The sequence below is a fragment of the Amblyomma maculatum genome, chromosome 10, assembly GCF_055883805.1.
Source record: "Amblyomma maculatum isolate TAMU_Amacu chromosome 10, ASM5588380v1, whole genome shotgun sequence".
Taxonomy (NCBI): Eukaryota; Metazoa; Arthropoda; class Arachnida; order Ixodida; family Ixodidae; genus Amblyomma; species Amblyomma maculatum.
Genome location: NC_139353.1, coordinates 145,477,438 through 145,497,947, shown reverse-complemented (window position 1 = coordinate 145,497,947; position 20,510 = coordinate 145,477,438). Strand labels below are relative to the sequence as shown.

General features: G+C 48.3%; 1 long non-coding RNA gene and 1 pseudogene across 1 annotated transcript; both read right to left on the bottom strand.

Moving 5' to 3' along the window:
• Window positions 1-12,389: 12,389 nt before the first annotated feature.
• LOC146177648 (uncharacterized) lies at window positions 12,390-15,034 on the bottom strand. Its single transcript, XR_014701335.1, has 3 exons — window positions 14,922-15,034; window positions 14,477-14,581; window positions 12,390-12,545 (listed from the first exon to the last, which is right to left on the bottom strand). It is a non-coding gene; the product is annotated as an uncharacterized LOC146177648 (long non-coding RNA).
• A 51-nt stretch (window positions 15,035-15,085) lies between these two features.
• On the bottom strand, window positions 15,086-19,151 carry LOC146177647 (uncharacterized; annotated as a pseudogene).
• Between the last annotated feature and the right edge of the window lie 1,359 nt (window positions 19,152-20,510).

The window sequence follows — 20,510 nt, the reverse complement described above, 5'->3', positions numbered from 1 at the left end:
GAAAACGTCGGAGGGCGTCGAAGCGGTCGCAACATCGCAAGAGCACAGACTAACGTCGAAGGAGGGGGTTGAGTCAGCAAGAGTGGTGATATGACTGGGATCAAGCTCTTCAAGACGTCCAATGCATTCGCCACGGAGCAGGACTGCTGGGCAAGAAAATGGGTTCGAGGCGTAAAGTGCACTCTTGCCGTCTTGAATTTCGAGAACAGCGAACGGAAAAAGGAGGCAGGGATGACGGGAGGTGGCTTCGGAAGGTGTAAAAATCGCAGTCAAAGGAGTTACCCACTCACAAGACAGTGGTACGAGGGCAGCAGAGAACGGAGGAATGTCGGTGTCATGGGCGACGAGAAGTTTTGCAGTGCGGGGAGGGGTATCACAGAAGGGGGCATCACAGAGGGGGGCATCACAGAGGGGGGCGAAGGCAATTTGTGCACGAGCACAGTCAATAACGGCTTGATGAGTCGATAGAAAATCGTATCCGAGGATGATATCATGCGAGCAGTTCGGCAGAACAATAAACTCGATGGGGTACAAGACGTCTTGAATGAGCACACGGGCTGTGCAAGATGCGGAGGGGTGAATGTGCTGTGATGAGGCGGTGCGGAGCGAAAAGTCGGAAATCGGAGTGGTCACTTTGCGAATTCGACGGCAGAGCGCTTCACTGATGACGGAGATGGCTGCACCGATATCGACGAGAGCGAGAACTGTGGCGCCTTCTACAGAAACTTTGATAACATTAGCGGGACGGCATGGAGGACTTGAGGAATTCGAAACAAGCGCAGTTCTTGCCCCCGGAACTGCGACTGTTAGTTTCCCTCAACGGTGCTGGTAGAACGTCGCAGCATTGGAGAAAGCGATCGGCGCCGAGGAGAATGTGATCGACGAGTGGTATAGGTTTGGCGATCTTGTGGGACAAATTGAGAACCGGGCGGAATCATTTGCGAGCGTGAGTCGGTATCGTACGGGTAAAATCGAATGTCAGGCTGTGAAGGTTGGAGGCGCTGGCGACAAAGGCGCGCAACATGGCCCAGCCGACCGCAGGCATAGCAAATCGGAAGGTTGTCCGTAGTACGCCAAGGTTTCATAGGATGTGGGCGGAACCTTGAGGGTGGGGCTTGAAACGAAGGCTCAGCATGCGGCGGTGAACGGTAGGCAGGGACCTGCACATAGGAGCCAGACGTGGGCGAAGGTGGTGGCCTAGCCGTTACTTGGGCATACGTGAGAGGTGCCGTCACAGGCGGCACCACGGGGTTGGACGGCAAGGCATCAGCGACGTGTTCTTGCACGACACGGCGTATAGCAGGGGCCAAAGATGGAGCCAGTTCAGGAACGAGGCGGCCCGAGTCTTGAAAATGGGGAAGGAGTGAGATTTGACGTGCGACCTCTTCACGAATAAAATCTTTGATCTTTTGATTCAGCGGGCTCCCTTCAGAAGTTGGCGAACCACCCAGGGCTAATGCGGATACGCCTTCGTCGCACACACTGGAGCGGCGCCTAGAAGCGCGCCGCTTGCGGAGCTCGTCGTAGCTCTGGCAAAGCTTCACGAGTTCACTGACGCTGGTGGGATCTTTCGCTACCAGCATCTGGAAGGCGTCCTCAGAAATGCCCTCGAGGATGTAGCGGATTTTGTTTGCTTCCGGCATGGCCGGGTCGACTCGTTTGCAGAGATCAACGACGTCTTCTATGTAGCTGGTAAAGGTCTCATCAGCGCGCTGAACACGATCGTGTAAACGTTGTTCGGCACGAAGCTTACGCACTGCCGGGCGGCCGAACACTTCCGCGAAATTCTTTTTAAATGTCGACCAAGATGACAGGTCAGCCTCATGGTTGCGAAATCAGAGGTTCGCCACGTCCGTCAGATAGAATATGACGTTACTGAGCTTGTATGAGTCATCCCACTTGTAGGTGCTTACTCTTTCATAGGATGACAGCCAGTCGTCGACATCTTGATCGGCCGTGCCGCTGAACAGGCAAGGGTCACGCTGGCGCACGACGCCAGCACACATGATCGTGGGTGGAACGGCCGGCAGCGTCGAAGTGTCTTGCATGGCGGTCGTAGAGGGTAGTGTACGGCTTCGCAGTTCCAGTTTGGGTGGGATCGTTTCCGGCACCTCCACCAATTGTAATAGGGCGTTTATTGACGCTCAGATGGAGAGCTGTGAGGACAGGACCTTGCAACGGCGAGCCCAGCGTACTTCCTCTTCGTCTTCGTCGCACAACGCACAGGTGCATGTCGATGGCGATGACTATCACAGTACAAATACTACGGTTGTGATTTTTCCACTTTGATTTGCAAGCCCAATGATATGCCACATATTACCAAGACCCTTGCAGTACACAATATATCTTACCCTCGCGCGGTGTCTGCAAAAATTTCTTGCAGTCCGCACCGCACAAACAGGTGGCATGCCGCAAGTGTGAGTAAACATGTCTCATTTGCTCTGATTCCCTGATGTCTCCGTTGTCATTTCAGCAAGGAAGTGCCTTTTTTGTTTTTTAACAGCCATGATAAGCAACGCCAACCAGTCACAAAAATAAGACTTCTTGATATCTCCTGCTTGGATGATGTGCTGCTGATTCTTTCTTCAATCCTGTTGGAAAGGAAAAAAAAAGAAGAAGAGAGACACCGGGCAATTATCGCCAATGAGAAGTATTCACTCGCAGTAGCGGCATGCGGTCTGTTTTGTGAGGTATGGGCTACGGCAGATTTTTTTTGCAGTCACCACGCAAAGGTAAAACATATTGCGGACTGCAAAGGTTTTGCTTCTACATGGGACATTACTTGGGGGTGCAAATCAAATAAGAAAAGTCACAGCCATAGCAAGCCTGCATGCAACGGTACCATGCGCTTATAGGAACCACTCGCTTCACTTGTGGACACTGTACTTGCCTCTGCCCTCGCAAGATGTAAAGAATAGCATTGCTGTGAGGCGGAAATTAACTTTTGACAATTTTATCAGCAGCCACTTCTGAAAACTTCAAAGAAACATAAAAGCGCAAGAGCTAGACACCCACGGCTGCCTCGTTTGACAATCCATAGCCATAGTTTCACTGCGGCACCTATAGATGGTGCTAGATTGCTCTCAAAATGGCAGTGTTCAGTTTACCCTCCTTGCTCTGGTCTATAGACCTTTTCGAAAAGTGGTCGTGGGAGCTGCCATATTGAATACTGGGCTGTGCTGCTCGCACTGGAAAAGTTGAGAATTATCTCTTCCAAACCCGCCCCACAGCCCAGTCAAACCAGTTTCGCCGAGGCTCGTGAAAAGGTCTATAGCACAACATGCCACTGCCCTGCTGCACTTCTCACAGTCACCTAATCAAATTGCATCGAACCGCATTCCTTGTACCTGGCGCAATTAATGGCCCAATACAATTAATGTTAAGCAAAAATCATGTTTCGCTAAATTTTATGGCAAAATAACAAGGCATCAAAACCTCATGGCAAAACATCAAGTTTTGGGGTTTTGGAACAATATTGCGTTTTGGGGCAGGATGGAGCAGAATGAAGCAGTTTGAAGCAGAATAAAGCAAACAGAGCACTAGATGCTGTTGGCGAATGTGCAACAACCGCAGATCCGGACCATGAAAGGGCGATAAATACAGGTTTCCCCCCGAATTTAATCCTAGTGCTAGTGCAAATAATCTGAGCGCTGGTTGATATAATCTGCGTGCCGTGTAATTTAATTTGAGTGCCAAGCATTTAATTAAAGCGCCAGCATATCTAGTTTGAGCGCGAGCTCAAATAATGCCAGCTCCAACTAATTTAATCTGAGTGCCAAAGCAATTAATACAAGCGTCGGCATATTTAATCCGTGTGCCAACCAGCTTAATCCATATGTGGAAAATAAATGCAATAGAGGGCTCCAAAGCACGAAACATGAATTCCAGAAATAAATCGAAATTGAGATCATCTTTCAGACAATGCGCCGAATCAGCGAAGCGTCAACTTATAGGATAGCCTTCATCAGTATTATGACAAATATTGCCTTGATGCAAGTGTTTTAAACCTAATGTCTCCCAGAAAATAAAATTGCATTGTAAAGACGGCCGCTTCTGTGCTTTTACAAGCCTGTAGTTTGTTATCCACCTACGCCGCTACGATTGCCACCCAGGCAAATTAAGCATTGCTGTTTGGGTTGTAAGCTCTGCTGTACATAGTTTCAGCCACTTTGCCATGTCACAGCCAGACTGAATGCAACGGCGCGCGCTCTCTCTTTCCGTGGTAGTGGCCGTGTAAAATTGAGAAAGCGGTAAAATGAGATATGTTTCTCTGGCTCCATATCTTCTCGCCTGAACCAACTCTGCTTTACACTAATCCTTCTTTTCTGTTAGTGGCATTGAATCATTATGAGAAACACAAATACATTTCTGCACCGGTTGCCATTTCGTAAAAACAGCAGGCTGTTGTGTGAAGGCCGAAATGCCATCGGCATGCAGATTCAGTGCATATGACAACCCATAATAAGCAGTGCTTAACCAGCCGATTAGAAGATGACAGTCATATTTATTCACTTGTCATACGTCTAAACTAAAAGCTGCGAGAGGCGTGTCATAACCTGCAGTTTTTCAGCTGCGTGTGGTTTTTGGTTTTTTGCGAGATACAAGAACAAAGCGAAATAGTGCATGCAGATGTGACGCCTAAACGTCGCATGGTCTGCGAAGTGATCTCAATTTCGATTTATTTCTGGAATTCATGCTTTGTGCTTTAGAGCCCTCTACCGCATTCATTTTCCACATATGAATTAAATCTGCTGGCGCTTGTATTAATTGCATTAGCACTCTGATTAAATTGTTTGGCGCTGTCATTATTCGAGTTGGCGTTCGGATTAAATACACTGCCGCTTTTATTAAATGCTTGGCACTCAAATTAAATTACACGGTGCGCAGATTGTATCAGCTGGCGCTCAGATTATTTCCGCTGGCACTAGGATTAAATTCAGAAGGAAAACCTGTAGAACAAGTCTAGGATGGAGCGCATTTGGCAAGTTCTTGCAGGTCATGACTAGCAGCTTACCGGTATAACTCAGGAGAAAAGTAAATAACAGTTGCATCTTACGAGTACTCATCTATGGGGCTCAAATGTGAAGGCTAATTAAAAGGGTTATACTTAAGTCGAAGTAGATGTATAGAGCTACGGAATGGAAAATGATAAGTGTAGTCTAAAGATAGGAAGCATGCAGAGTGGGTCCAAGAAATCAACTCTAAATAATGACATTCTAGTTGAAATCAAGAACAAATGGCCACAAGCAGGACATCTATTGCAAAGAGAGGATAACCGATTCGCTAAGAGTAACAAATTGAATTCCAAGTGAAGGCAAGCGTGGCAGGGGGCGGCAGAAAGTCAGGTGGGTGGACTAGTAAGTTTTCAGGGGTCAAGTGGGTGCAGCTAGCACGAGACTGGGTTAACTGAAGGATTATGAGAGAAGCCTTCGTTCTGCAGTGGGTATAGTCCAGCTAATGATGATAATGATGATGAGCTATGGACAAAGAAAAACCGTATGGCAACAAAGGGCTCCTTTAGCACAGAAAAAACTGGATTAAAAAAAATCTTCCCATCAGTTGAACCAAACTCATTAAATTGGCCAATTTGCCACCACTCTGAAATTAATGGCCATGCAGCATAACTTTTGGGATCTGCGCTGACAAAATCAATACCGACATGTACATTTCACTTGAGAAATCGGTTCTCAACGGTGACACCAGCATTTCATCTCTCCTCCTGAGTACTCCCTACCACTCTAGATACTGCTCGTGTAAAAAAAAAATATTGCTAACATGTCGTATTGTCTACGAAGAGGCTTCACAAATTCATAAAACATTTAGGCTCCAACGCCTTTTAATTAAACTGCACATGCTCTTTTCTCTCTGCGCGCGGAGGGGCAGCTGAACTGCGCATGTGCAAAGGTTATCGCGGTGCACGACTTGCACTTTTGAATGCAGTAAATTAAACCAACTTAGCGTTTTTTTAGGTATAAGCCACAGAATAGAGGTAAAAAAAAGTGAAATTTCTAAATTTTTAACAACATAACAAAGACCCTGAGCTTCAGGCCCTGCGTGACCACCCCCGTGCCCTCCGTCTGCAGCTCGTGCCTCATCCGCTTGTGACTGGATTGCTCTGGTACGACTTGTCATCGGCTCTACCGCGTCCATCTATCCCGGGGGTCTTTCATCCTACCATTTTCCATTTCCTTCACAACATCTGCCATCCCAGCATCAGAGCCACATAGTGCCTCATTACCCAGCGGTACGTCTGGCCAAACATTAGACATTCGCCAGTGGGCCCGCTCGTGTCTTGCTTGCCAGTCCGTCAAAATGACTCACTATACAAGGACTCCGCCCCAGTCTTTCCTGCCACCTGGTTGTTGCTTTGACCACGTTCACCTTGATTTGGTTGGACCACCACCTCCATCTAATGGCTGCCGGCACATTTTGATGATGATTGACCGCTTCACTCGTTGGCTCGAAGCAGTGCCCATTCTGGACATTACTGCTGAAACAGTTGCCAAAGCCTTCGTTTCAGCATGGTTTTCCCACTCTGGCTGTTACCACGGATCGTGGCCGCCAGTTTGAATGCATCCTCTTCGCTTCCCCTACCCGTCTGCTCGGCACTAAACACTGCCGCACCACAGCATGCCATCCTTGTGCCAACGGCATGGTTGAGCGGCTCCATCGTCAGCTCAAGACTGCCCTCATTGCTCGCCTAGATCGCGAGCATTGGGCTGGTCACCTTTTTATGCCGTTTCTTAGCCTACGAACCGTTTTTCGTCGCGACCTTGGCTGTTCGGTGGCCGAAGTCATCTCGGAGACTTGTTAGCCCCTTCGGCTTCCTCGTCCCAGCCCCTGCAGTATCTTTAACGCCTTTGGGACTGCATTCAACACCTAAACCCAGTCCCACCTCGATCATCTGACCGTCAGATCTTTGTGCACCCAGACCTTGTGTCCTCGACACGTTTTTCTAAGGCTAGACACTGTAAAGGCGCCTCTTAGCCCCCCCCCCCCCCCCCCTATGATGGCCCGTACTGCGTCCTCAACAAGACCACAAAGTCGGCGACTATCCTGCTGGATGGTCATGAAGAGGTAGTCTCCCTGAATCGCCTTAAACCCAAATACATGGAGACACCTCCCTAGGAGCTCCCCTCGGATGTTGCTGTCTTATCTGTCGACGTGCCTGCCGCTGATGCCATCCCTGCCCCGTTGGCGCGTACATTTCGCCGCTCCGTTTGGTCGGGGGGGGGGGGGGGGGGGGGCCCTGTAGCGCACAGCGCCGCTGTAAAGCGGAGGCGCTAAGATCGGCGTTCACAGCCAGCAAAAAAAGAAAATAAGGTTGAACTACGCGTGCTCAGTGAGCAAGCACGGCATGGGCTGTTCGGTTCGAGAAGCCTGCCACGCTGGTCCTCTTATTCTGGTGCTCCGCTACAACGCCGTAAATTCCTTACAGGCTCTTCACTGCAGGACACTTTCTGCCGGCTGCAAATATACACAGAACCAGCACTCCACTGCTTCAATAAAATGCTGCTTTAGGCTTGAGCACTGCCAGCTTCGACAATAAAGGAATCTGCTGAAGGCCACGGACACAAAGAAAAATTTAAATGAAGCTGTAGCATGGCACAAGGATCAGAAGTCCCCGCAAAGTAATTTGAGATGCAGATCAAAAAGCTGCAGAGAAGACTGTTCTTTGCCCGCAGCTGCAAGGAGGGCTATCAAATGCAGGTGCCGTATTCGGTTTGAGGTCGAGCACAGAGACTGGCATTCAACAAAAACAGTATGGAGCTCCTATAGGGATAGAGTCTGATGCTGATTTACGACCTGCGGGAAGTCGGCGCAGTCGTGGGCGAGCAGCGTACCACGGGCATACTGGCAGCCCATGACCGGTAGGCGAGTCATAATTCGCCCCCTTGTGTTTCCTCGCGGCTGCGGCGACAGGGATTTTAGCAGAACGAGTCGGATATGTACGGCCTGCATGCGGGGCCCGTTCGGCATAGGGGGTGGCCTTCCTCGCTTTGGCAGCGGCACCAGCAGCAGAGTCCAACAACCCAAGTCCCGACCATTGCCCTGATTCCTGTATTACATGGGCCTGCTGAAGGACCAGCCGTGCAACTCCAAAGGGGAAAACGGCACCCAGGTGGAGGTCACGATTAAGGGAGGAGGGTGTGGGAATTGAAGATTCCCCACACTTGCACGACATGGCAAACACCCCCTGTCTGCCTCACGGGGATACCTCAGCTCTCTCCTTCCCTTGAAGCAGTGGTGGAGAGGGCAGGGCGAGAGAACTGGCGTAGCGTGCCGGGCGGCCCCTCCTTCCCCCTACCCTCTCATATCGATGCACAGCATCTCATCCGGGGGAGACGACGCCGCGACGCCAGAGCGCGCGGATGCTGCTATGACCAAGGATAAAAATTGGGCACTCCCAATAAACAGCCCAGTACGGTGGCTCTGCTTCAGTGTTTCGTTCTTCCCTGCCACGGATGTGGTTAGAGCTAGCGGCAGGGCGTTCGGTTCTGAGCACAGAGCCCAAGTCCCGTGAGAACCCCCACAAGGTGTTGGTACATGTCTCCTTAACGTCAGCTCCGGCATCCATTGCAGTGAAGAGCAAGCCAAGAACAATGCCAGGGTTCAAAGCGATCGCTGAATGGAAATGTATTTTTTTCCATCTAAAGCACAAATTAAATTAAGCTCTAAAATATAAATGCCATTGAATGGTACTGAGTCACGTAATATATATATAACTGCAAAAAATTTGCACATTTAAAGCTGACAGTGCCCAGGCATAAAGCACCATTGCACTCAAGCAGTGGACTGCTAGTTCGCAGCCAGCAGAAAGTGGGCTGCTGCGATGAGCAGGCACAGAGCAACACCGTGATTGCCTGCAAAGGCTCAACTTGAGAAATTATTTTCTCACTTAAAAGCACCCTGATTAAACTTTCAGAATTAAATGGCAATGAATGGCTCTGTGCAAACTAGTATTTTTCATATTTTTAATAGGGCCACTTCATTACATAACTGACGGAGGAATAAACCTCAATAAGGTAATTTTCTCGGATTTAGAATATTTTTGCAGGTGGACTTTACATTGTTTGATCTCTTTTATAGGCTTTTTGTCTTCTAAAAAAGTTGGAGAAATAGATCGAGTACTATAATAGTAATAATTGGCTTACAGGAAAGGAAACGTTTTTCCGTGGACACCTGAATCACGCTGCAAGGGAAGGAAGATGGGAGCGAAAGCGGAAGGAGAGAGGCCCCATAGTGGAGGGCTACGGAGTAATTTTGACCACCTGGGGATATTTAACATGCATTGACATCGCACAGCACACAGATGCCTCTCCGCTTTGCATCCATCGAAACGCAGCTGCCGGCAGTCAGATTTGAACCCAGGCACTCTGGAACTCTAGTCTAGCACCTAGTACCATAAGAATATAAAATTTGATAAACATTTCAAAATTTCAACATTTTGTACCATATTTTACGATTTATATTTGAACAAATATAAGGCCGATCGCTCGCGATCAGCCTCTGCTTTCGTTTTTTTTAGGAGGGGGGGGGGGGGGGGTAATGCCACCTGGTGTTCCCGACATTCTTAGGTGGTGCCTGGGAGAAAAAGACGCTGAAGTCTGCTCACGCGCTCTGTGCGGAATGCTGGCTGCTGGTACAGCTTCTCCCTGTCTTTTAGGCACGTCTAGCCCTATTGTCCGTGACAATATTTTATGATTTTTATTTGAACAAAAATAAGGCAGAGTTTGTTTATTTCCTGCACATCAAAAGAACAATGCATTTTATTAATATGAAAATTTCTGTTTATAGTGATGCATCAAAAGTTAATTTTTTTACAAATTTATCTGTGTGACTAGGTTTTGCTATCACTTGCAAACTTAAAAGAGTATAGACCATTCACTCTGGCTACGTCATGAAGATGTGGTGGCGCTGTCTCGTAATTAGACTTTCGCGTGGTAGGAAAAACAATGCTTCAGTTGCTTTCGCCTACTGTGATTGTGCGATGGTTTGCTGCAGCCGAAAAAATAAAAAACAAAGCACCATGCTGACTAGTTGCATCACCGTGGCATGTACTGGAAGGTAAAGAACGCAAAGTTTAGTAAGCTTGCACAGGTTTCTTACGAACGAAGGTCGCCGTAAACAGTGGGCCATCGCAGTGAGGCGCGAAGGCTGGATACCGACACCTTTACGCCACAGCGGTTACGGGCTCAAAGGTCATGAATAACTCGAGTTTGGCCTTCTTTATGACGCGTAATGGTATTTTGTGAGTGCACGTAAAATGTTGACGAGGCAGCCAGTATATTAATGCGTAGACCTGTTTATAATGTAAATAATTCCTCAAGCAAATTTTTTGTTTTTCACTTTCTAAATGTACGTATTATGCGCATAGTGAGCTGCTGCGCATAGTGAGCTGCTGCGCAAGCGATCTGCGTTGCACTCCTCCGTGGTTAAATTGTATGGCTAACATTAGCTTTGTTCACCTAATATTATTTTAAATTTTGTGATGAAATGTGCGTGCGCTGACAGCCACTGATATGCTCAATTGGAGCTGAATTTTATTATACTGAGGGGTTTGAGTGGTATTCACTGCAGCTAATTTTGAATGCGAGTTGTGGGGCTGAGCGTACCGAGCGACATATGGGCCCCTGTTTCAGATTTTGAGGATCTTTACATCAACTACGTACTGCATGGCACACTGTCGCATTCAGAGTTTATCCTACATAGAAACGTGGTCACGGCGGCCAGGACTGAACTGGGTAGCCCTAACTACGGAACCAGCATGTGGACGCTGCAGCTTGTAATGCAAGCTAAAAGCTTGAATACCCATGAAGAAATTATAAATGCTGACACCAATAACCTCCCACGAACACAACAGATAGGCGTGCAGCGTGGTGATTTAAAGAAATAATGCAAGGATAAGCAAACCTGTACGGTGCCAAGGCACAATGCCCTTGCTACTGTTGCCATGCTTACCAACAACGCTTATTTGGTGCTCGGTATGAAGAATCGTCCGAGAATGCAATGATGCTTTGAGCGGAGTACTTCCTACCTGGTTTGCGTGCGCTGTTTACGAGCGAGAAAAATCACATTCCACTTACCCGACTGAAAGTTGTACGCACCCAAAGCTTTGCAATCCTCAACGCATTCCGCGGCTAATGTGGTGGGCAAATAGCAAATAGATATCAATCAACCCTGCTCATTTTCAAGGCAGCAACAACTTCGCCCGTGCGCTTTGAACCCGCTCTTGGTCTGGTACGGTGTGCAGGACAAGGCGATGCATGCTGTGTACGTGAAGTTTTTCCAAGTATTGCTTTTGTACTCACTACTGAGGTTCACGGAGTACTCACACAGCGCGTGGGTATTTTATCTGCCAAAAAGGTGCCTGCATATCACAATAACACGCCCTTGGCAAGTATGGCCACAGCAGTGGGGTGGCTCCCATGCTTTCCGCCTGCTCTGGGGCCATAGACGACTGCCGCGCCACCTTGATTGCTGTTTGTTTTAAACATGGCGGAGACCTATAGACACCTAATTTTTAGGTTCGTGTTTTATTAGCTGTAATGATGCGCAAGGTATTACTGTACAGAAAGCACCAGGCGATATCCACCTATGACCGCTAAACAATTTATCATTGAATTTCTTTCCTCACTCGTTTCAGTTTTAAAAGCCGTGTGATGGCTGTGACGCCAAAGTTAAGTCTAGGTCACGTGACGGGTGAAAAAAAAATTGTGATATCCTGTGATGTTTAAATTCACTACAACGCTGAAGCCAGCCTGCCTCGAGAACCGGAATCACAAGCGAAGAGCTGGTGATTATACTGCGGCTTTTTTATGCCGTGCATGGCTTGGACTTGATTGTGATGTCACAGCCATCTCTCAGCTGCTGAAACCGAAACTGGCGAGAAAAGAAAATTGAACTGAGAATTATTTAGCGGTCGTAGGCGAAAACCACGTGGCGATCCATATACAGGAATGTCTTACAAAAATGCCACCAAAATTTGGTGTCTATACTCCTTTAAGATGGTGGTCACGGGCAGAAAATACTTTTACACCAAAAACAAGCTGGGATAATATTCTTCATAGCAATACAATTCGCTATGATTTTTTTAAAAAGAAATTGAGGATGGTTGAGCCCACAACCTGTATCAGTTGGTGTAGAATGAAACCGGCACCTTTACCTTAGTAGATCATGCTAGCCATAACAGCCTAGCATTATCCTTGATGCATCAGCATGACAAGAAAAAAAAACAGCGGTAGCATAACATATATACACCATCACAAAATCGAAGAACTTGAAGGTAAGCTGTCTAAAAATTGTAAAAACTTTTTTTTGTGTGGAACTGCAGCAGCATCACACTTTGTACCGAAAAAAATTGTTGGCTTGACAAGCACTGGACCATATATATGCTGGTCTGCAAATATGAAACGCCTTTGCCCACACATACCAGCCACAGCTATCCGATGGAAACTAAGGCAGAATCAAAAGCACAGAAGGAAGCCGCAGGTTGCCTCCAAAGGATCCCTGTTTCAGCACACGCACCAAAGACAGGGAAGGACCTGGAAATCAGAACAATGCAATAAATGCCCACTCCTGGGAAAGGTAAGACGTGAAGGATTTTGTTACAACACAGAAAGTATAATGAATGAAAGTATGAATTCCGCAATTCATGGCAGTTGGTTTTGTATACTATCTTTGCAAACATTTGTCGTCACTTCGCCTAAAGGATCCATTTCTCGTTTCTAATTCTGAGGCAGTTGCTGATTTGCTCCAAAATGAAAGCTTGGTATACAGTGCTGGTTTTAGCGTAGATGTGGTTGATTTGTATAATATCTTCCACACTCTCAACTCATCCAGTATGTTCAGCAATGTATTACGAAGGACTATGATGAATGCTGGTTCCAAAATGAGTGTGGAACCTTAACCGGATCCTTTTTGGAAATGTTATCTTACTACCTGAGTAACACGTTTGTTGAGTGAGATGGTCGCCTTTATACGCAAAAATCTGGTGTGTGCATAGGTGCCAAGGTAGCTCCCATCCTCAGCGACATTTATCTAAGCAGGGTTGATATGAAAGTTGAGAATGATTTAGCCAGTTGTTGCATGCACATTTTCCGTTCCGTGGAAGATTTTCTGGTGCTAGCTAGCTCTGTGAATCCTGAATTTGTGTCAAATGTTCTTGATGTTTTTGCACGTAATGGGTCGGGACTAAGGCTCACGCATGAAGTACCCCAAGAAACAGCCTTACAATTTCTTGATTAAGTTGTCTTTCCAACCCCATCATGTCTGTTGGCAGTATTCACCTAGGAGTGAAAAGCACCTTCTGAATTACAGGTCCTTTCATTCAAAGCTCGTAAAAAGTAGTTTTGTTACGGGATGCTTAGGCATGGCAGTGAAGAAATCTTGTCATCATAAAATGATGTCCAGTCTCTTAACTCAGGCGGACAAATGCAGGGAAGCTGGTTTCCTGAACTCAGTTCTCGTCTCGAGTGCAGACAAAGTCCTCCGCGCACTAAAATCGTCTTCAAGCATGTGAGGGCGGGAAAGGGGTTCGGAAGAAGGAAGAAGAAAGGTAGTAGTCATGCCATATGTACACACGCTGTTGCACCAAATTAAAAGAGTAGGAAGCAAGCATAGGGTAAAAGTTCTGTTTCCTTCTCCTAACAAACTAGAAAGAGTGGGAGCCGCGGTTAAAAGAATGCACGAGGGGCGCAGAAGAAATATGTGCAACATAAATCATGAAAATAGACATGTTTCTTGTAAGACTGGCATAGTATATCAAATCCCTCTGTCCTGTGGCCTTACCTACATAGGCCAGACTGTGCAATGCATTAAAGTGCGGCTCATGGAGCACGCTAATTCGCTGAAAGAGAAAGAAACTAACCTAGCGAAGCATTGATCCACGTGCGAATGCACATCATTTTTTCATGACAGTGATGTTTTGTTCGTTCATTCTTACCAGTGCACTAGAGAAGTAGCCAAAGCTTTTCACATCAGAAAAGTAAAGGGTGCGTGAGTACGCCTTTTGTCACATTATCTCCTCGGGAAATGAATATGCTGCACAGTGGGCAGCAGTTCTGCCGATGCACTTGTGCTTTTAAATGCTTTTTTCCTTTTTACCAAAACTTGAGGGCGTTGACATTGCGCATGTGCGCTGTTTCTTCGTGTGCATATATATGATTTGATTCTTCCCAATAAAAAAATCAGCTGTAAGTTCACCGCTGTTCGTGTGTCTCGCTTCGTTTCTTTCTTGGTCTGTGTTGGTTTTGCGCTGTTGGGCCACCATTAATTTCGATTCTCCCCCGTTTTTAATTGATTTGGCTGTGGCGGTGCTGATCGAAATTCATGCCCTGGCCACATCAAAGTCATGCTGTGGACTATCTTCATAAATAAAGTCTGTTGATTCCATATATCAGCACCCTTGTGGAGCAACCGGTTTTTGCCGGCACATATTTTTACAAGCGGGTGCACTCAAGTAAGTGCTACTCACCTTTTCATGAGGCACAATTCATACCATCGGGAGAGGACATGAGCAGAAGCTGCGACGAAGCCAACATCTCACAATCGCCGTGCTTCAAGATTATTTCGGTACACACTGAAAGAAAACAGAAATGGTGGCTCTTGCTGGGACAGGGCTAGCCGGGACCAAACGGAGGCGTATTCGAAAATGAACTACAAAAGGAAAGCCCTTTCGTGCGAGCCGCCGGGACTGCTTTTAAGCGCGCGAAAAAGGGCTCCCTAGTTCCTCTACACTTCACTTGCAGTCACTGCAGACTCACAGCAAGATTACGAAAAAATAATTGAGATCGCTGAACAATAGCGCGTCGATACAGAAAAAAAATTTCCATCTGTAACGAGGGGGCAGCGGTGCAATGAGTAGGCGAGGCAAGTACGGAATGCAACACGTGCTTTGCGCTGTATTTCGCAGTACTCACGAATGTTTGGAGAAAGCTGCAGGGATGCGTGCCACCCAATCTATTTTGCAGAATCCATTTTAGTCCGGTCGATCTGAAACAATGCGATGCAAACGAACCTCCCGCCATCGCCGCTGCGTGCCAAAGTTGAAAAAAGAAAAAAAAAAGCACCTGCGGCTTCGGAGTCAGCGGAAGAAAAGCTCCTGGGTCGAGAGTAAGCGCAAGCAAAACACAAAAATGAACAGTTCATTACGTCACATCCGCCAAATTACAAACGATTCCTCCTCGCCTACCTTCTTTCTTCTCGCGCATGCGCAGCTTACTAAGATCGCGCGGTGGCGACCGGCAGGTGAAAACTAGGATCTGGTGACCTACTCATAGAGGTATCAGACAAAAGTGAGTCTGACAAACTCCTCATAACAAAGACATTTGCTCACCTTGACGCTCAAGTATCACAACAGCTGCTAGGGAGTGGTTTCTGAGCGAGACCTCCTAAATGAAACAATCGGATCTCCTTGAGGGCCTACAGAACCAAGATGTAACGGCAGTTCGAAGAATAACAATCAGGCGAAAGAATGAAGAAATAAGAACGAAACATATTCTCACTTTTAACCGGAGCACACTTCCTGAGTTCATCAATGTGGAATTCATCCGATGCAAAGTAAACCCCTACATACCAAACCCCCGTAGGTGCTTCAAATGTCAGTGGTACGGGCATGGTAGCCAGACATGCCGAGGACGCCTTACCTGTGCAAAATGCAGCGCACAGGACCAAGCAACCGATAATTGCAGTGCAACTAACTTCAAATGTGTGAACTGTGAGGGCACACACCCTGCGTGCTCACGGTCCTGTGTGGCCTTTCAGGCCTAAAAGGAAGTAATCAGTCTAAAGCTAACCGAGAATATATCATACGGAGAGGCGCGGAAGAAACAGACTTCTCTCCTCTGCTCCCTATGCTGACGCAGCCCGCAGAGGGGCCAGGCCGCGTCTAGTAATGGTGAGCACGCAGTGCAATGCTGCTGACGTGCTCCCACCACGGCTTCCCACTAAGCAGCCACCGGCTGCACCAATCCTTGCAATCCCGGAGGCCACTTTCTTCCACACGTCCAGGACATCAAAGACATCTGAGAGGGACTTGGTTCCTCTTGAAAACCTTCCTGCCTCCATGCCTTCACCAGAGGCAATGGAGGTGAGCATGGACTCCTCAGCGTCAGTCGCGCCTAGGGAGTCCGCCAATGAGAGGTGGTGCCTGCCGGACCACTTCAAATCGAAAAAACATGCGCCTGTTAAGCCACTGTCTCATCCACATTCCACACCTACAAAAATGGCTACTGAGAGTATCATTTATTGGAACTGTTGGGGACTACTAAAGAGTAGTAGTAGTAGTAAAAACATTTATTTTAACAGAGGAGTTCGGGGCACGCAGGCCCCTGGGTCCCCGCACGGCCCAGTACACTCAAACGCTCATGTTCCTATGCTTCGTGATGTTGGCAGCTCGGTCTGTGGCGGTCTTTTGCCGGACCGGGTCCTCAGAGCGTAGCAAGGTCTCCCATTCCTCCCAGGTGGTGAAGTGCTCCAGACCCCGCGGGGGAGGATCCGCCGGGCATTGGAATAGAATGTGGGCGAGGGTGGCAGTGGGGTGGTTGCAAAGGGTGCAGGAGGGGTCGGTGAGAGTGGGGTGGTAACGGGACCTAATGTAAGGGGATGGGAGGGTCCGCGTCTGGAGGCGGTGCCATAGTGTTTGGTGGTGATTGCTGAGGGTGGAGTGAGGTGGGGGGTAGATCTGTCTCTCGACCCGGTAGGCCTGAGTCATCTCTTTAAATGTGTGCATGCGTTTCCGGGAGAACACCGACGTGGGGACCGCCTGTGCCCGGCGTATTAGACCTCGGGCTAAGCTGTTGGCGGCCTCGTTGCCAGGGTTCCCCGAGTGCGCAGGCACCCAGATAAGCTCCACGTGGCGGGGCGGGTTGGCAGTGGGCGAGGTCAGTATGCAAAAAGCGGAAACATGAACTCGCCCACGTGAGAAATTTAGTAGTGCAGTTTTTGAGTCTGTTAGTGTATATCTAGCTTCCGTGTATCTAGCAAGGGCGATCGCTGCCTCCTCGGCCGCTTCTGAGGAGGTAACATAGGGGAGGGGGAGAGTTGCAAGGGACTGAAGGGTACTGTTCACCGCGGCTGCCGCCGCCTCATCGCCCGAGCATGCGGCGTCCACCCATACGGCATCCGTCTCGGAGCCGTAATATTTGCGGTGCGCCTTTGCCCGCGCTCGGCGGCGGGGCTCGTGGTGTTGTGGATGGGAGTTTCGGGGAAGGGGTTTGACAAGAAGATTGGAGTGGATAGGGCGTGGGATGGAGAGGAGTGTGGGGTCGTTAGCTGGGATGTGAACATCGAGAGTTCTGAGGATGTGACGTCCGGTGGCAGTCTGTGTCAATCGGATATACTGGGTCTGTTTGTGGGCCTCCACAAGCTCTCCAACAGTATTGTGGAGACCCAGCTGAAGTAATTTCTCTGTTGAAGTGTTTACGGGTAGGTGGAGGGCGGTTTTGAACGCGGTACGAAGCATCGCGTCCAAAGTGGAGATCTCGTCACCTCTAAGTCTGAGGTAAGGGAGCGTGTATAAGAATCGGCTGAGGATAAAGGCATAAATGAGACGACATAGATCGTGCTCCCTCAGGCCCCTATGGTGGCCCGAAACTCTGTGGATGAGGTGCGAGATCGCACCTGTCACCCGTTTGAGTTTCTTTATTGTGAGGCTGTTTCTACCGTTGCTTTGGATATGAAGCCCTAGGACCCGGAGAGTGTCCACCTCCGTAATGGGGCGATCATCCAAAGCAACGGTTATGGGGGCGCTGGGAGGGCTACGGGTGGTGGGGCGGAGGATGAGGAGCTCGGACGTTCCTGGGGAGCATGGGAGTCCGATGCTTCGTGCGTGTTCTTGTGTTAATGTGGCGGCGCTTTGTAGTTTGCCTTCTATGTCGCCATCACTGCCGTGGGTGGTCCACAACGTTATGTCGTCGGCATAGAGGGTGTGCCGGAGGTGTGGTATCGTGGTGAGTTTGCGGACGAGTGAGATCATTGTCGCGTTGAACAGGAAAGGGGAGAGGACGGAGCCCTGGGGAGTACCGACCCCTTTAAGGCAGTAAGGAGGTGATGTGTGTGGGCCAAAGTGGACCTCAGCCGTGCGGTTGTTAAGGAAAGCTCCGATATAGGTGTGCGTACGCACACCCACATCGACAGGAGAGGGCTGTCATGATCACGGTGTGGTCAACTCGATCAAATGCTTTAGATAAATCCAAAGCCAGGAGAGCCTTTGTATGGCCCGGGATAGCCGGGTCAAAAATGTCGGTGGTGAGCTGCAGCATGGCATCCTGCGCGGACAAACGGGGGCGGAAGCCGACCATGCTGTGGGGGTAGAGGTCATTGTCCGTCATGTGCTGAGTGAGTCTCGCCAGCACGATGCGTTCGAAAAGTTTTCCCAGACACGAAGTGAGGGAGATGGGTCGGAGGTTTGCTAGTGTGAGTGGTTCATTTGGTTTGGGAATAAATATACCTTTGGCATGATGCCAAGACTGGGGGATGGTGCCTTCCGCCCAGCATTTGTTAAAGTAGTCCGCAATCTGGGTGATCGATTGATCATCCAGGTTGCGAAGCATGGAGTTGGAGATTTTGTCAACACCAGGAGCGGAAGAGGTGCGGAGAGTCAGGAGGGCCGTTCGGACCTCGGCTTCCGTAATCTCAACATCGAGAGTAGCATTTGGCTGTCCTGTATAGGGAGGGAGGGGGTCGGATGTGTCGGGTGATGTATGTGTTTGTTTTAGGTTGTCCAAAAGGACGTCCGGGGTTAAGTCCGTGTTGTGTATGAGCCGAGTGACGTGATGTTGCGTAGCTGTTTTGGACTGTGTAGAGTCGATTAGATGTCGAAGGAGTTGCCAGGCTCGCTTGGTGAACAGATTGCCGGCCATGCTGTCACAAACCTGTCCCCAGTTGGACCGGCAGAGCTCCTCTGCATGTTGGTTGATCTGTGACTGCAGTGCGGCCAGCCTCTTTTTCAGCTTGTGGTTAAGCTTGTTCTTTTTCCAGCGCTCCAGGAGGCTGTGATAAGCCTCCAAGAGGTGGGCGAGTCTAGAGTCTAATGTAGGAGTGTCCTGTGTTGTTTCGATGTGTTGGGTGTGTGTGGAGACATCGGTCATGAGTGAGCTCACCCATTGGTCGATGTCTGTGATGGTTGAATCTAGGTAGTCCATTCGCATTTTGCGGATGGCATCCCAGTTTGTTAGCTTGTGTGTAAGGAATTTTTTACGAGGCTGTGTAAATGGTACCGCGAGAAAGATAATGTAGTGGTCGCTGCCTAGTGTATGGTGTGTCCTGTTCCAGGTGATGTCCACGAGGTGGCGGCTGAGCGTCAGATCTGGACTGGTGTCCATGCAGACGCTATTGCCGATTCGCGTGGGAGTGTGACAGGGACTGTTAAATAATCTGGATGATTCATATGAAATCCTTGCCGAGCACCAACCAAACATACTTTGTCTGCAAGAAACCCACTTAAAGCCAGCAGACAAGTTTCCTCAAGCAGTATCTTGTATTCAGAAAGGATAGGCAAGGCAGCACTCGCCCCTCTGACGGCGTTGCCATTGTAACTCAAAAATCAATCCCATGTCGAAGCATCTCGCTTAATACAGACTCAGATGCAGTGGCAATACGAACCTTAATTTTCAATAAAGTAACAACAGTGTGCTCTCAGTATATTCCTTCAGATTATAGGCTATGTAGCGAAAGTTTTGAAAGCTGATTGATCAACTTCCAGGACCATGGCTGCTGGTCGGAGACTTTAATGCACACCATCCATTATGGGGATGTACAGGAACGGAGTCCCGAGGTGTGCTAATTGAAAAATTCTTATTGTCCTCTGGATCATGCCTACTTAACACAAACCAACATAATACAACATATTATATAACACATACACATCCATAGATTTAGCTATTGGCTCCCCAATGCTCTTAGCAGCTACAGAGTGGGTTGTAATTAACAATTTATATGGAAGTGACCATTTTCCGATCTCTAAAGTATGCAGGCAATAAAAATGAAAATGCGTCTAATCCTAGAAAGTTTAAAGAATATGCAGCCAATTGGGAGATGTTCAGGAAACACTCATCATTGGCTTGTTCATTTGTTACTGATTTAGGCGTTAATGAAACTCAGCACTTGATCACGCTGCACATCATAGAGGCAGTAGAAAAATACATTCCACAGACATCAAGTAAGCCACGAAATAAACGAAGACCCTAGTGGAATGCAGAATGTAAGACTGCTCATGAAACTCAAAACGGCATGGTCGAAACTATGCCGATACCGCACATCCGAATACCTAATAGCCTTTAAGCGTGCAAAGGCAAATGGCAGGCGTGTTCGACGCATCTCTAAGCGAGGAAGCTGGTCATCATTCCTTTCTTCTGTGAACTCTTATTCTGATGCACACAAAGTTCACAACAGGATAAGAGCACTCAAAGGATATAGAACAATTTCAACGCCCCTTGTCAGCACCAGTGGTTACTCTCTTGAACATCAAGCAGACACACTAGGGCAACACTGAATACATATACAGCTCA